Source organism: Hypanus sabinus, unplaced genomic scaffold, assembly GCF_030144855.1.
Source record: "Hypanus sabinus isolate sHypSab1 unplaced genomic scaffold, sHypSab1.hap1 scaffold_122, whole genome shotgun sequence".
Classification (NCBI taxonomy): domain Eukaryota; kingdom Metazoa; phylum Chordata; class Chondrichthyes; order Myliobatiformes; family Dasyatidae; genus Hypanus; species Hypanus sabinus.
This window is the reverse complement of record NW_026779281.1, coordinates 925,454-940,309: the sequence shown is the minus strand read 5'-3', so window position 1 is coordinate 940,309 and position 14,856 is coordinate 925,454. Positions and strand designations below refer to the sequence as shown.

The 14,856-nt window shown below is 42.4% G+C and overlaps 1 protein-coding gene across 9 annotated transcripts in view; it reads right to left on the bottom strand.

Annotated features, from left to right (window-relative positions):
* Nucleotides 1-9,431, bottom strand: part of LOC132386600 (zinc finger protein 229-like) — a 41,109-nt gene extending 31,678 nt beyond the window's left edge. For 2 of the 9 annotated variants that reach the window (XR_009509603.1, XR_009509604.1), the window contains exons 1-3: nt 8,590-9,413; nt 6,603-6,761; nt 3,789-3,956 (exon numbers count right to left, since the gene is read on the bottom strand). The gene's annotated coding sequence lies outside the window, so the exon portion shown is untranslated. Of the gene's footprint in view, nt 1-3,788; nt 3,957-4,685; nt 4,882-6,602; nt 6,762-7,832; nt 7,920-7,993; nt 8,563-8,589 lie in introns of those variants that run through there. The other 7 variants (XM_059958899.1, XM_059958896.1, XM_059958900.1 and 4 more) reach the window with 7 other exon arrangements.
* Nucleotides 9,432-14,856: the final 5,425 nt, after the last annotated feature.

The window sequence follows — 14,856 nt, the reverse complement described above, 5'->3', positions numbered from 1 at the left end:
GATAGCTTTCAATACTATTCAGCAGGAATTGCAGTCAGCACCAGCATTAGCTTTGCCTGACTACGAGAAGGTTTTTCATTTGTATGTATCCAACCGACAGGAGGGTTATGTCACAGCGGTTCTAACACAGGAGAGAGGCACAGGAAAAGCAAAACAGCCAATAGCAGACTACAGTACGAGACTAGATGAGGTGGCTCAGGGGTATCCACCCTGTTATCAGGGATTGGCGGCGCTGTACTATGCATATGAAAAGGTGTCACCTGTCACCCTGGGCTATCCTGTGACTCTGTCCACACACCACAAAGTAGCAGAATTGTTGGAAAGAGGGAAATTTGTGCTAACGCCAGCCAGGATAGCAGCGGATCAGATGCTATTGACATTTCCTGACATATCAATACAGAGATGCACTACCAGTAATATAGCCGATTTTGGCCCTTTGGACTATGAAGGAGAACCCCATGATTGTGTAGGGAAGACGATGGCATTTGCCAAATTGAGTGCAGATTGACGGTCAGAACCTCTAGAGGATGCAGATAAAAAGGTTCTGTTCGTAGATGGCTCTTGTTATAGGGATTATGATGGAAATCATGCAGGGTTCTCAGTCGTACAGCAGGATCAGTCGAGGTATAAGATTATTAGGATGGAGTCCTGTCCCCAACCGTGTTCCGTCCAACTAGCGGAAATCAAAGCCCTGACAGTTGCGTGTGAAATGATGGAAGGTGAGAAAGTAGACATCTATACTGATTCGGCATATGCTCATGGCGTTTGCCATTTGTTCGGGGCAGTGCGGAAGCAGAGAGGTTTTAAAAAAAGTAGCGGAGATCACATACAACATTGTCAGCAAATTCTAGACTTAATAAAAGCTATAATGAAACCTAAAGCATTGGCTATAGTAAAATGCCAGGCACATAAAAAGGGAAATGATGTAATTACAAAGGGAAATCAAGCTGCGGACGAGGCAGCCAGAAAAGCGTCTGGATGTACATCAGCTGTCATTGCTCCCTAGGTAAGCCTAACTCCAGAACCCGAGGTAGAGGACCTAATTGAAATACAAGGTAAGGCAACTTTGGCAGAACAGACAATGTGGAGAAAAAGGGGGGCCAAGCAGAACCCAGAAGGCTTGTGGAGCACGGAAGACGGTTTGTTGGTAGTGCCCACCCCTCTACTGACGATTCTGATTTCAGAAGCGCATGGGATTGACCATTGTGCACGGGGGGATAAAGAAAATAAAGGATGGTTTTTGGTTACCTTATTTACAGGCTTCAGCGGACTTTGTCTTGTCACAGTGCGAGGTATGTGCACAGAATAATGTTCAGAAGGGAATTACAACCCCAATAGGTCACATTCCTATACCTGAGGGACCATTGAAACATCTAGTAATCGATTACGTAGATATGATAAAGACAGTGAGAGGGAAAAGATACATGCTGGTAGTAATCGATCGATTTAGCAGATGGGTGGAGGCGGTACCTTCAAGAGATCAAGGGGCAAATACAGTGGTAACATTTCTGACAAATGAAGCGATCCCAAGATTTGGAATACCTACAGAAGTTAGCTCAGACAATGGTTCAGCTTTTATCCAGAAAGTGGTCAAATTGGTACTACAGGCGCTGAGGATAAAGCAAAGATTTGGATGTGTATACCACCCTCAGTCGCAGGGCATGGTAGAGCGAATTAATGGAACCCTGAAAGCCAAACTAAATAAAATTTGTGCAGACACTAAACTTAATTGGGTTGATGCTTTACCGTTAGCATTGATGTGTTACCACATGCAAACTAATCGAATGACATGCCTGACACCGCATGAGGTGCTCACTGGGAAGCTATCACACCTGTGATAGGGGTAAGCAAGAATGTTGAATGGATAAACTATATATACTATAATCAGCAGAGATTCATCAACTACACCGATGATGCACTGGAGGCCTTAGGGCAACAGCTAGATGCAACTAGCAGGATGGCGTGGCAAAACAGACAGGTACTGGATTGGCTTTTGGCAGAAAAAGGGGGTGTGTGCGTAATGTTTGGAGAAGAATGCTGCACTTTCATACCGAACAATACTAGCCCAGAAGGGTCTTTCACCAGAGCAATGAATAAATTAAAGAATCTGCGGTCGGAGGTCAAACAGAATGCAGGATTTGGACATCAGTTCTTTGGTTGGTTGGAAAGTAGACTCGCAGCATGGGGAGCATGGCTGACTAAAATTGCAATAACTGTCAGTATTATATTGTTGAGCTGTGCGCTTGTGCTGTGCTGTTTTCTTCCTTGTCTCAAATCTCTTGTAGTGCGTGCTGCAACCAAACAATTTCCGATGCTCGTGGCAATTACTGAAGCAAGCTTAGTGGAGAAAGAAACACTGAAAATGTATTGTTACAGCCTACAACACCTGCAGGATGAACAAGAGCAAAACAACAGTGGGGGAGTAGATTGTAAGGGCTTCTGAGTCTTTTTCCCTGTCTCAGGTACAGAGGGACAGGTTTTTGGCTCAGCGGCCCAGGGTAGCAGGGAGAGAATACTTTGAGGTCTTGGTGCAGAAAATTATAGTTTACCCGAGATTTGGGAATAAATGCTTGAGTTTATTGAGGCTTTTGTGCGGGGACTCTTAGTCTTCTTTCCCTGTGTGAAACCCTCTGGGTCTCAAAGGGGGGATATATTGGAGTATTGGAGTATAAAAATATTATGGAGTATAAAACTTGTATATTTTGCTGTGTACCTAGTCAGTTTGCTATGCACGTACTCAATTTAGTAAAATGAAGTCTTAGGAATGTAGAAGACAATGGTGTGTTAATGAGAGGTAGCTAAAGAAATGTAGATTAGAACATTGCTCAGTTCTGAGTTTATTATTTGCTGTGCATGTACTCAATTTGGTAGGGGACTGAAGTCTTAGGAATGTAGAAGACAATGGTATGTTAATGAGAGGTAGCTAAGAGATGTAGATCAGAACATGATTAAGCCAATTTATAGGAACAATAGGGACATGATGTACGTGTAATACACAACTATAGATCGATTATATATGCTAATACAACTGGACAAATACTATAAAAAATGCTGTGTCCAGAGATCGGTGGGCAATCAGCGACTAGCTCAATGACTGTCTCAGCCTTGATTATCAAATTAAATTTTAACCCTTCTTGAAGAATCTTCTGCATCTCCTGGTCATTTGTAAGGCAAGAGAAACCACAACATAATTACCCCACCGATAGTAAGGGATAAAATTGGTCCTCTTGAAGATCAGAGTTGTCGGCTATTTATGGAACCAAAAGAAATGGGGGAGATCTTAAATGTTTTTTTACTAAGGAAACTTGCATGGAGTTAATGGAAATAAGGCAAACAATTCGTGAGGTCATGGAACCTTTTCAGATAGAAGAGGAGCTTGCTATCTTGAGGCAAGTCAGAGTAGATAAATCTCCAGGACCTGACAAGGTATTTTCTTGGACTTTGAAGGAGTGCAGAGAAGGTTTATGAGGATGTTGACAGGACTTGAGAACTGAGTTACAGAGAAAGGTTGAACAGGTTAAGACTTTATTGCTTGGAGCATAGAAGAATGAGCGGAGACTTCATAGAGGTATATAAAATTATGATGGGTATAGATAGAGTGAATGCAAGCAGGCTTTATCCACTGAGGCTAGGGGATACCAGAGGACGTGGGTTAAGGGTGAAGGACAATAAGTTTAAAGGGAACATTGGGAGGGCTTCTTCACAACTGGTTCTGACAGAGGCATAACTGGTTCTACTGGGCATATTCAGTCTCACTCCCAACCAGTGTTTGAGTAAATGAGACTCACCAAACTTTCTCCTGACTGAATCACTGGAATCTCCAAGTCAGATGGGTTCTCTACAGTTGATGCTCTCAGTCTTCGGGCTGGTTCACTTGTTGCTGTTCCCTCGTCTTCAGTCGTGGTTTGCTTCCAGTTGCGGTTTTTCTTCCAATAAATCTCTCACCACAGGTCTAACTTTAACCAGAGAGATAATGAAGCACATTAACAATAAAAAGGAGAACCAAACATTTCTGCTTAATGTCACTCTGAACAACACTCACTGACAGTTAAACACTGAAGGCAGATTTAATGATCTCTGTGAACCATCTTTTATTGTCCCTCACATGTCACAGAACGATATGGGATAAGAAGGAGCCATCATTCAATCATGGTAAGACATACGACACAGGAACAGAATCAGGTGATTCAATCCATCTGGTCTGCCCACCATTCAACCACGGCTGATTTTTATTCCAACACCATATTCCTGTCTTCCTCCTGTAACCCTGAAGCTATTTAGCAATCATGAATATATTAATCTCTGTCATAAATATACCCAAATGGCAGCCTCAACCAACCTCTGCGGCAAAAAATTCCACAGATCAGACATCTTTTAGCCAAAAATTGTTTCTCATCTTTGTTTTAAAGAGAAGTATCTTTATTCTGAGACTGTGGTGTCAGATCACAGACTCTGTCTAATGGAAACCTCCCCTCCCTTTCCAGTGTATACAGGCTTTTCAGCATTCGATAGGTTTACTTAACCATACATCCCTCCACCGTCCCTCTGAACTCCATTGCGCACAGGCCCAGACCCATCAAATGCTCCTCATACATAAAGCCAATCATTCCTGAGATTGTTCATGTAAACCTCATTAGCAACAACTGTACTGAACACATTTCCAGCAATAACAGACAAAATGGTACCAGATAATTGACAGGGAAAAGTTGTGCTTTCTTTACTGATGTACTATCACAGGACGAGTCATTTCCATTTCCAGGTTAAATCAGGTCTATTTCAGGAAATACCAATCAGTCCTGGGTGAATGTAATAAAAAGAAACTGGAATTACCAAAAACACACAGCGGGTAAGGAACAGCTGTGGGATCTACAATTCAGGTTGATAACGTTTCATCAGAATGACTTCAAACATTTTCAGATTTTAGTGCAGATCTCCAGCAACTTGAAATTCTGCTTGATTTCCACCGATTTTACTCGGATCAAAAACTGATATCCCAGGACCCAACCTCACAGAGTCACACAGCTGAATCTGCCACTCACCGACCCTGAGAGTCTCTTGGACTCGAGTCCCATGCTTAGTGACGATTCCTGGGGTTACACCCATTGCTACTGGTCATCTATGTCAATAATTTAGTTGAGAAAGTACAGGGTATGGGTAGAGAGTCTGCAGCAAGTTCAAACAATTACTTTTTTTGAAAGACAGTCAGTAAAAACACTCCCCTCTCTTTCCCTCTCCCCACTCAGAACTGACCAATAGCGACTTCAGAAGATGCAAGAGTAACCACTGTGAGGGAATGGGAGTGGTTTCAATGGGCCGGGCTGCTGGAAGCACATTACCAGACCTGGAGTGATTGGAACCGGGTCTGACAGAGGCATAACTGGTTTTTCAGGGCACATTCTCCAACTCCAACTATTTCCTACCTTCCTTTGTACAGGTATGTAATGTCTATGTGTGTTATGTGGTAAACACTTGTGAGAAGGGATATTCTGTGGAAATCACTGTCAGTAATACTTTGTGTGTTGGATCTGGATTGGGAGTACCTTGCGGAATCTACCTGTGTGTCAACCCCTACCTGGGTGGTCATTCCCTTTGCAGACAGTACCCCTGTGATAATTCGTATGTGGATTTAGAACGATGATGGATAAGACCTACAGCAACTGTTATCCTGTTTTACCACAGTGGAATTTGTGGAATTCAACGTAATTGCCTTCTCTCGACATTCACCTTGGATTACAAATATCTCTCTTGTCATTTATTCCATGGATGAACTGAACTTTCATACTTCACCATCTCAAGACTTTGAGCTTGGTATTCCCCGAGCTCAGTGGTTTGGGAGTTATGCTTACACATATGTGTACTCATAACACTTTTAACTTTTGATTATTTTGCTTAATTTGTTATATTATAAGTAGATACAAATAAAGACAGTGGTATTAACATCAAAAAAGGTAAAAGGGTTAGCACTACATTAAAAAATAGCAGCCTGTTTTTCTGAAGGAAACTGCTGATGATCAACAGATCAATAGATGTGCTAAGCCGGGCTGAGCCATATTTCTTCTGGAGGGTAGCTAGCTAGGGTTTCAGGATGATTATCTCCTTGTGCACTCATGTGTAGAGATAGGACAGCTTCAGTCTGTTCTGTGTGTGCAAGCCATTATGACTATTTTGTAATTTGTCTTTAGGGGCTGTCATGTAGTAAGTAGCTTTGGCTCCAGCCTGTCTTGTGTGGGGAGTATCTGGATGGATATATCTGGGGTGTAAGGGGAATTGTTGGTCAGTTAGTGGATTGGGTGGGAACAGTCATCAATTGTTCCTGTTTGAGCGAGTAACTGATTAAGCCCCGGGTACTTGGGAATAAAGAGTTTGTACTTATACGGTCTCTAAGAGACTTTCTCCGGATTCGATTTCCACAGATTGGGAGTGGTTTCAAAGGGCTGGGCTGCTGGAAGCACTGTACCAGACCTGCAGTGATTGCAATTGGGTCTGACAGAGGCATAACTGGTTCTTCTGGGCACATTCAGTTTCACTCCAGCTATCTCCTACCTTCCCTTGTACAGGTATGTGATGTCTAAAGGACCAGTGTTTGAGTGAATGAGACTCACCAAACTTTCTCCTGACTGAATCACTGAGTCAGATGGGTTCTCTCCAGTTGATGCTCTCAGTCCTCGGGCTGGTTCACTTGTTGCTGTTCCCTCATCTTCAGTCGTGGTTTGCTTCCAGTTGCGGTTTTTCTTCCAATAAACCTCGCACCGCAGGTCTAACTTTAACCAGAGAGACAATGAAGCACATTAACAATAAAAGGAGATCCAAACATTTCTGCTTAATGTTACTAAGAACAAATCTCAATGAAATTTAAACATTGAAGGCAATACAGTAATGATCTCAGTGAACAATCAGTTATTGGCCCTCACATGACACAAAACGATATGGGATAAGAAGGAGCCATCATTCAGTCATGGTAAGACATTAGGAACAGAATTAGGTGATTTGATCCATCTGATCTGCCCCATCATTCAACCATGGTTGATTTTTATTCCAACACCATATTCCTGCCTTCCTCCTGTAACCCTGTAGCTACTTAGCAATCTTGAATATATTAATCTCCGTCATAAATATACACAAATGGCAGCCTCAGCCAAACTCTGCAGCAACAAAATCCACACTTCAGACACCTTTTGGCAAAAAAAGTTTCTCAAATGAATTTTAAGGGGAACCACCTTTATTCTGAGACCGTGCTGTCAGATCACAGACTCTCTGTCTAATGGAAACATCCTCTCCATGTCCACTGTATCCAGGCTTTTCAGCATTTGGTAGGTTTACTTAACCATACATCCCCCACCATTCCCACCGTCCCTCTGAACTCCACCCCCACTGACCCTCTGAACTCCAGGTCCAGAACCATCTCTATCATTCCTGAGATTATTCATGTGAACCTCATTAGCAACAACTGTACTGAACACATTTCCAGCAATAACAGACAAACTGGTACCAGGATAATTGACAGGGAAAAGTTGTGCTTCCTTTACTGATGCACTATCACAGATGAGTGATTTCCATTTCCAGGTTAAATCAGGTCCATTTCAGGAAATGTAAACCAGTCCAGGGTGAATGTAATAAAAAGAAGCTGGAATTACCAGAAACACTCAGCAGGTAAGGAACAGCTGCGGGGAGAGGAAAAAACCTTACATATCAGGTTTATGACGTTTTGTCAGAATGACTTCAAACATTTAGTTTTTAGTGCACATCTCCAGCAACTTGAGATTCTGCTTGATTTTCACCGAATGAGTGAGGGGTGGGGGAATTTCCAAACACAGTTTGAACGCCAGACTCACGGGTCTAATCCTGCTGTTGTAAACACGAAAAAGCCGGTCCGGAGACGTCAGAACACACCAGAGCTACTGAATGAATGATACATACTACTGTATAAAAGATTCAAAAATGACAAAGTTAGAAGAAACAACAAGAACTTTGTCATATGTACTTTGACCCTCACCAAATTTTTATCAACACACCATAGAAAGATTCCCATCCGGACACCTCACGCTTTGCATGGTAACTGCTCCGCCCGTGACTGTGAGAAACGGCAGCGACCTTTGGATACAGATCAGCACATCACAGAAACCATTCTCACCCCGAGACTTCCCAGTCCCTCGTTAAAGCAGGCAGTGAAATCAAAGATCCCCAGAACCTGGGACGTTCTCCTTTCTCACCCACCCCAGTCCGGGAGAACACACAACAGCCATAAAGCTCCAGGACAAATGTGAGGAGCTTCAGGAAGCGAGGCGAGTTCGGGGAAGTTAATGGAACTCAGTGGCCAAAATCACACCACGTGATCTGGCGTCACAAAGCGGAGGGCGGGGCGAATCTGCGGCACACAGCCTCACGTGACCTGTCGGCGGGACTTCCATTTCAATTCTGCGGAAACAGACAGCCTGGGCTCCTGGTTTGGATCGTTCAATGCAAATTAAGTGAAGTCGACACATTTCTGACGAGCCCAGATAGTTGGGAAACAAATGAATTCCTGGCCCTCAGTTCGGGGCTCACGGCCAACATCGGACCTCCCCGCTCGGGATCGGTCTCAATACTCACCGATGGGAAAGTGATATCTTCGGCCCGCAGACAGTGATCCCGACGGGAGACGAAAGTCTTTCCCGAACACACAGCCGACCCACTTCAGCTCTGAGCGGAGAGGATAACACCGTCCACCCGGAGACTGTGAACATGCGCGAAGAGATTGTTACATCATCGGGAGGCGGGGCCTCGGAAACAGACGCGCAGATGCTGCCCACCTGCGGTTAAATGGGAGGGGCAAACGGAATCACGTGTCAGGATTGGTGACACCGCCCCCACCCAGGCTCCCATCCAGCTACTCATTCGTCTGTGGAAAGAAGCAAACTTGCCGCTCACATCACCTCTCACCTTAAATGTATTAGACATTTCAAACCCCAGGAAAAATATATCGTCTGTCCACTCTATCTATTCCTCTCGTAATTTTATAAACGTCCATCCACTCTCACCCCAGCCTGCACCGCTCTGGAGAAAACAACACAAGTTTGTCCAACCTCTCGTTATAGCTCCTGCCCTCTAATCCAGGCAGGGTCCTGGTAAACCTCTTCAGCGCCCTCTCCAAAGCCCCGACATCCTTCCGAGAATGGGGGCGACCAGAACTGTATGAAACACTCCAGATGTGGTCTAACTAGTTCTATAAAACTGTGTTACGAACTGTAACGTTTTAGAAACGAACCAGCAGCAATAGAGTTCACACTGGAGTCTGGTTTTGATGTTAAAGCCATTGTCTTTAGTAGTATCGACTTATAATATAGTAACAACGAAGTAAAGGAAAGTTACCAGTGTTAAGTGTATATATGTGTAAATATAATTCCCAGACTATCGAACGTGAGGGAACAAAGCTTAGAGTCTTGAGATGGTAAATTAGGAAAGTTCAGTAATCCAAGGAATAACTGACGGGAGAGAGATATTTGTAATCCAGGGTGAAACGTAGAGAAAAGGCCGTTACTTCAAAATAACCGTCGACGAAGTTCTTATCCGTTGAATCCGTCCACAGACGAGTTATCAGCGAAAGTGACCAGTCACAGGAATATCGTCTTCCAGGGGTTACCACACAACATACCCAGGCAAAGGTTAACACAAGATATTTCAAAACCCACTCCTATGGATTATACGAAGTGACAGCCACACACATTCGTTGTGTTTCCGTGTACCGATGATCAACCCACTCTTGTGGGCAGAGGAGAGTTCCAAGCCTCAGCTGCGACTAACTGAAGCGATCAGCTTTTCCAGTCTCTCTCTCTCTCTAGACTGGCCGACTGCCTGTCTGCAGATCTCTCTCTCTCTCTCTCTTATGGTTCAGTCCACAGTCAGCGCTGTCAGCCTGTGACTGACGTCATAGCCCCGCCTCCTCACGCCGGCGCTCTTAAAGAAACAGTCACAGTACGACCGCAGGCTCGTAACAGCCGCAACACAACTTCCCGACTTTTGAACTCAGTGCTTCAACTAATAAAGGCAACCACGCCATTTGCCTTCTTAACCACCCGATTAATCTGTTTCGGTCTCTTTCAGGGAGGGATGAACTTGGAGTCTAAGATCCCTCTGATCATCGACACTGTTCAGGGTTTTGCATTTAACAGTGTACTGTCTCATACATTCGTCCTACCGAGCTGCCAAGATGATCATCACTAATCAAATCTCACTGAGATTTCTCAGGTCCTGTTGAATTTATTGCCAAGTGCACAAGTACGGGAAGGTACAGGGACAGAGAAACACTGACTTGTGGCAGCATCACAGGCAAGTACATTCACATAACACACGGAACACAAATTATACGATGCTCTGTCAGTAACAATCTCTAAATATGTTTTATATCATTAACAATATATTAAATACATTGTGTCATGATCAATAGTAAAATGTGCATTTTGTGTCAATAACAGACATGGAAATGTTGAATATGGTCCCTGTCTCCATTCCTCCTGTAATCCACAACCAGCTCCTCTTTTTTTGTCACAATGAGGGAGAGGTTGTTTTCTTGACACCACTGTGTCGGGGTGATGACTTCTTCTCTGTCGGCTGCCTCGTTATTGTTTGAGATTAGGCCAGTCAGTGTAGTGTAGTCAGCAAATTTAATTAACAGATTGGAGCTGTGGGTGGCGACACGTCATGGGAATACAGAGAGTAAAGTAGGGGGCAAAGAGACACCCCTGTGGGGTATGTGTGCTGAGGGTCAGAGAGACAGAGGTGAGGGAGCCCACTCTTACCACCTGCCGCCGATCTGACAGGAAGTCCAGGATCTAGCTACACAAGGCAGGGAGAAGGCCGAGGTCTCTGAGCTTCTTGTCGACACTTCACGCCTTCGTATGGCTACTGCTCTGCCCATGACCGCAGAGAACTTTGGAGAGCAGAGAACATCAGGGAAACAAGCCTCCCCTCCATGGACTCTTCCGACTCTTCCCCTGCCTCGGAAAAGCAGGCCATGTACTCAAAGACCCTCACAACCTGGATATTCTTGCTGCAATCCCGCTCTCCCATCGGGGAAGAGATACAAAAGCCTTAAAGCGCGACACGCCCGGCTCAAGGACGGTTTCCTGTCTACAGTTACAATCTAAATGAATGATAAAATGGACTCGACCTCCCAATGTAACTCGACGTGACTCTGCACCATATGTCTAGTGATTGTTTTGCCAGTTTCATTTTTCATTTTTAGAATCTTTTTTATTGATGCATAATCTTCTACAGCTATATAATGATGCAAAACGTCAATAGATTAGTATGTACACAGTTAATAAAGCTGAAAAAACTGATCGTAAAATATAAAAATGGAAAAAAAAATATATATAGAAAAATAAGGGAAAAAAGTGTCCCATCTAACGCGGAAAAAACCCAGTAACCAGAAAAAAAGGGGAAAAGTCCATTAGGAATGAACCCTCCGGAGCAATACGTTTGACCATTACCTAAATTTTTTTAAAAAGAATCATCAACCGTCATTTCACACTTATAAAAAAAATAAAATTGGACGGAAACCATATAGCATAATTCAAATTAAATGATAATATTTGGCAAAAGAACCCCATCTTCTCTCAAAATCGAATCGAGGATCAAAAGTTCTACTTGTATTTCTTCCAAACTAAGACATAACATTCCTTGAGAAAACGATTCAATGAATGTAGGGGAAGAAATATCTTTCCATTTTAATAAAATAGCCCTTCTTGTCAGTAGAGTAACAAATGCAATTACATGTTGATCTGAAGATGAAATACCCTGAATATGATGTGGAGCTATTCCAAATAGAACAGTCAATCTATTAGGTTGTAAATTAATTTTCAGAGCTTTAGAACTTGTAGAAATAAAAGATTTCCAAAACTATTTTAATGAAGAACTTGACCAGAACATACGTGACAAAGTAGCTACTTCAGTTTTACATCTATCTCAGCATTTGTCTATACTAGGAAATATTTTAGATCGTCTCTCCTTTGTTAAATAATAACGGTGAACAATTTTAAATGGAATTAAACAATGGTTGGCACATTCAGAAGAGGAATTTACATTTTTAAAAACTCGAAGCCAATCTTCATTAACAAAGGTCATATTAAGTTTTCTCTCCCAATCTTGTTTAATCTTTAGTGATAGGTTCTCGTTTGGTAACAAAAATAAATGATACATTCTGCCAATGGAACCTTTCACAAAGGGATTCAATTTCAAAATGGTATCCAACAAATCAGTTTCTTGTAAATATGGAATCTTAGGTAAATAATGTTGTAAAAAATGTCAAAACTGAACATATTGAAAAACATGTGTATGAGCGAGAGAAAATTTGTTAATTAACTCTTCAAAGATCATCAATCGGCCATCACAAAATAAATCTGTAAAACAAAGGATCCCTTTATTTTTCCATAGGAGAAAAATGGGGTCAGTTGTTGAAGGTATAAATGAGAAGTTTCGATGTAAAAAACTAGTCATCTTAAATTGTTTAAAAGTTTTTAAAACACGAAACTGAACCCAAATCCGTAGGGATTGTTTAATAACCGGGTAAAGATTTAAATTTGGAATTTTAAAGAGCTGTAAAAGTAATGGAGCTCCTAATATTGAAGTTAAATGAAATTGTTTAACTGCTTTTAATTCCAAATCAACCCACAATTGATTTTAGTTCTTATCAAGACAATATAACAAAAAACAGGATTCTCTAATGTTCACAGCCCAATAATACAGTCTTAAATTAGGAAGTGGAATTCCACCATCTTTTTCAAATTTTTGTAAATGATACTAATTAATTTATTGTTCCAAATAAAGGAAGAAATAAGTGAGTCAATTTGATCGAATTTGTTTTTTAGTTAAAAAGATAGGTATATTTTGGAAAACATATAAAAATCTAGGTAAAATCATTTTCACAGCATGAATACGACCGATTAAAGAAAAAGTAAGTGGATTCCATCAGGAAAATTGTTGTTTCCTGGAGACCATTAAAGGAAATGTATTCGCTTTGTAGAGATCTTTATTGTTTTTTACTAATTATAATACCTAAATGTATAACGTTATATAAAATACATTGTGTCATGATCAATATTAAAATGCGTATTTTGTGTCAATAACAGACTGGGAAATGTTGAATTTGATCCCTGTCTCCATTCCTCCTGTAATCCACAACCAGCTCCTGTGTTTTTGTCACAGTGAGGGAGAGGTTGTTTTCTTGACACCACTATGTCGGGGTGATGACTTCTTCTCTGTAGGCTGCCTCGTTATTTGGGATTCGGCCGATCAATGCGTGTAGTCAACAAATTTAATTAGCAGATTGGAACCCGCCACTGCAGATCAAGAAGGAACAATATACGAATTTTGGGTCTTCCTGAGTTGGTCGAAGGCAATCGACCTTCAGAATGTTTTCCAAAGCTGTTCGCTCGTTTGTTTTCTGACGTTTTGGAGACTCCGCCTGGAATAGACCGGGTACACCGAGCCCCGGTGTTTAACTCCTCTTCTCAACAGAAACCTCGACCTGTGACCATTGCTTTTCATGACTTTCAAACAAAGGTTACCATAATTCGCCAATATCGTCGGTTAGGTATGATGAGGATGATAAGATAAGGCTGGTCGAAAATTATTTGCCCGGGGCATTAAATGAACGTTTTAAGTATGAAAGAAAAGTCATGGCTGCGTTATATAACAGAGACTATAAACCTTCACTAAATTACCCCGCTCGCCTCAGGATCATTTTGAAAAATGAAATGTTGTCTTTCATCCACTGACATTCTTTGTAAACTTTTAACAGTGTAAAGAATTCAAAGGATTTGTCGATAGGAATATCAAACACAACATCACATTAGCTCCGCTGTATCTATCAGGTCGCCAGCGCTTGAATGCCGCCGATCCTTGAAAGTGGAGACGGAGATGCTGGAGAAGACAGCGCCCCTCTCGCTGCAAGGAGAGCGCGAGCACGTGTCCATCTCCGTGATCTGATTGGATACATCGCCATGACGTTGTAGCACTGTGACGTCATTCACTGGCTCTCATTTTGGAAGGGATTCAGTGGCACATCGCAGATACACCAACAGCTTCGCTCTGGGAAGCGGCCGTTCACCTGCTCCGTGTGTGTGAAGAGATTCATTCAGTTAACCCACCTTGTGATGCTCCGGTGAGTTCGCAATAAATAGAGGCCACATTTCTGTCCGGAGTGAGCAAAGAGTTTTACTCAATCATCCCAGCTGCTGCAACACCAGCAACTTCACATCAGGGAGGAAGTTCAAATCAGCTCCGTGTTAAATGTTTCACCATCGCGGTGACTGAAGGCAGCTGCAGGTCCATGAGGGACTGTTACTGTCAGATTCTGCAGTTCTTGCGGCTGCTCATCGCACCCAGGGCTGAACCCTGGTCACTGAGCATTGGAGGAGTCTGTTCTGCTGATGTTAGACTTAAACTAGACTGATGTTTAATATTGTGGATCTGTGAAAGATAAATCAGTTTTATCAAATCCCGTGTGTCAGGTACTTACAGTCTCCACTACACTCACTATGTACACTAGAGAGGGCACTCGGCCCATCTGGTTTCAGCCCATGTTTCTGTTCCGTATCAGTTTATGAAAATCTATCCCTGCCGTTCCCCTCTTGCTCTCCCTGAGATGACAGGTTGCAACTAGTCACCACTCCGTGGGATAGGAAATTCCCCTTGAATTCCATAGAATCACAGAAATCTACAACACATTACAGACCTTTTGGTCCACAATGTTGTGCCGACCACGTAAATTAGTCTCTAAACTGCTTAGAATTACCCTACCGAATAGCCCTCTATTTTCCTAAGCCCCATGTACCTATCTAAGAGTCTCTTAAAAGATCCTATTTTATCCGACTCTAC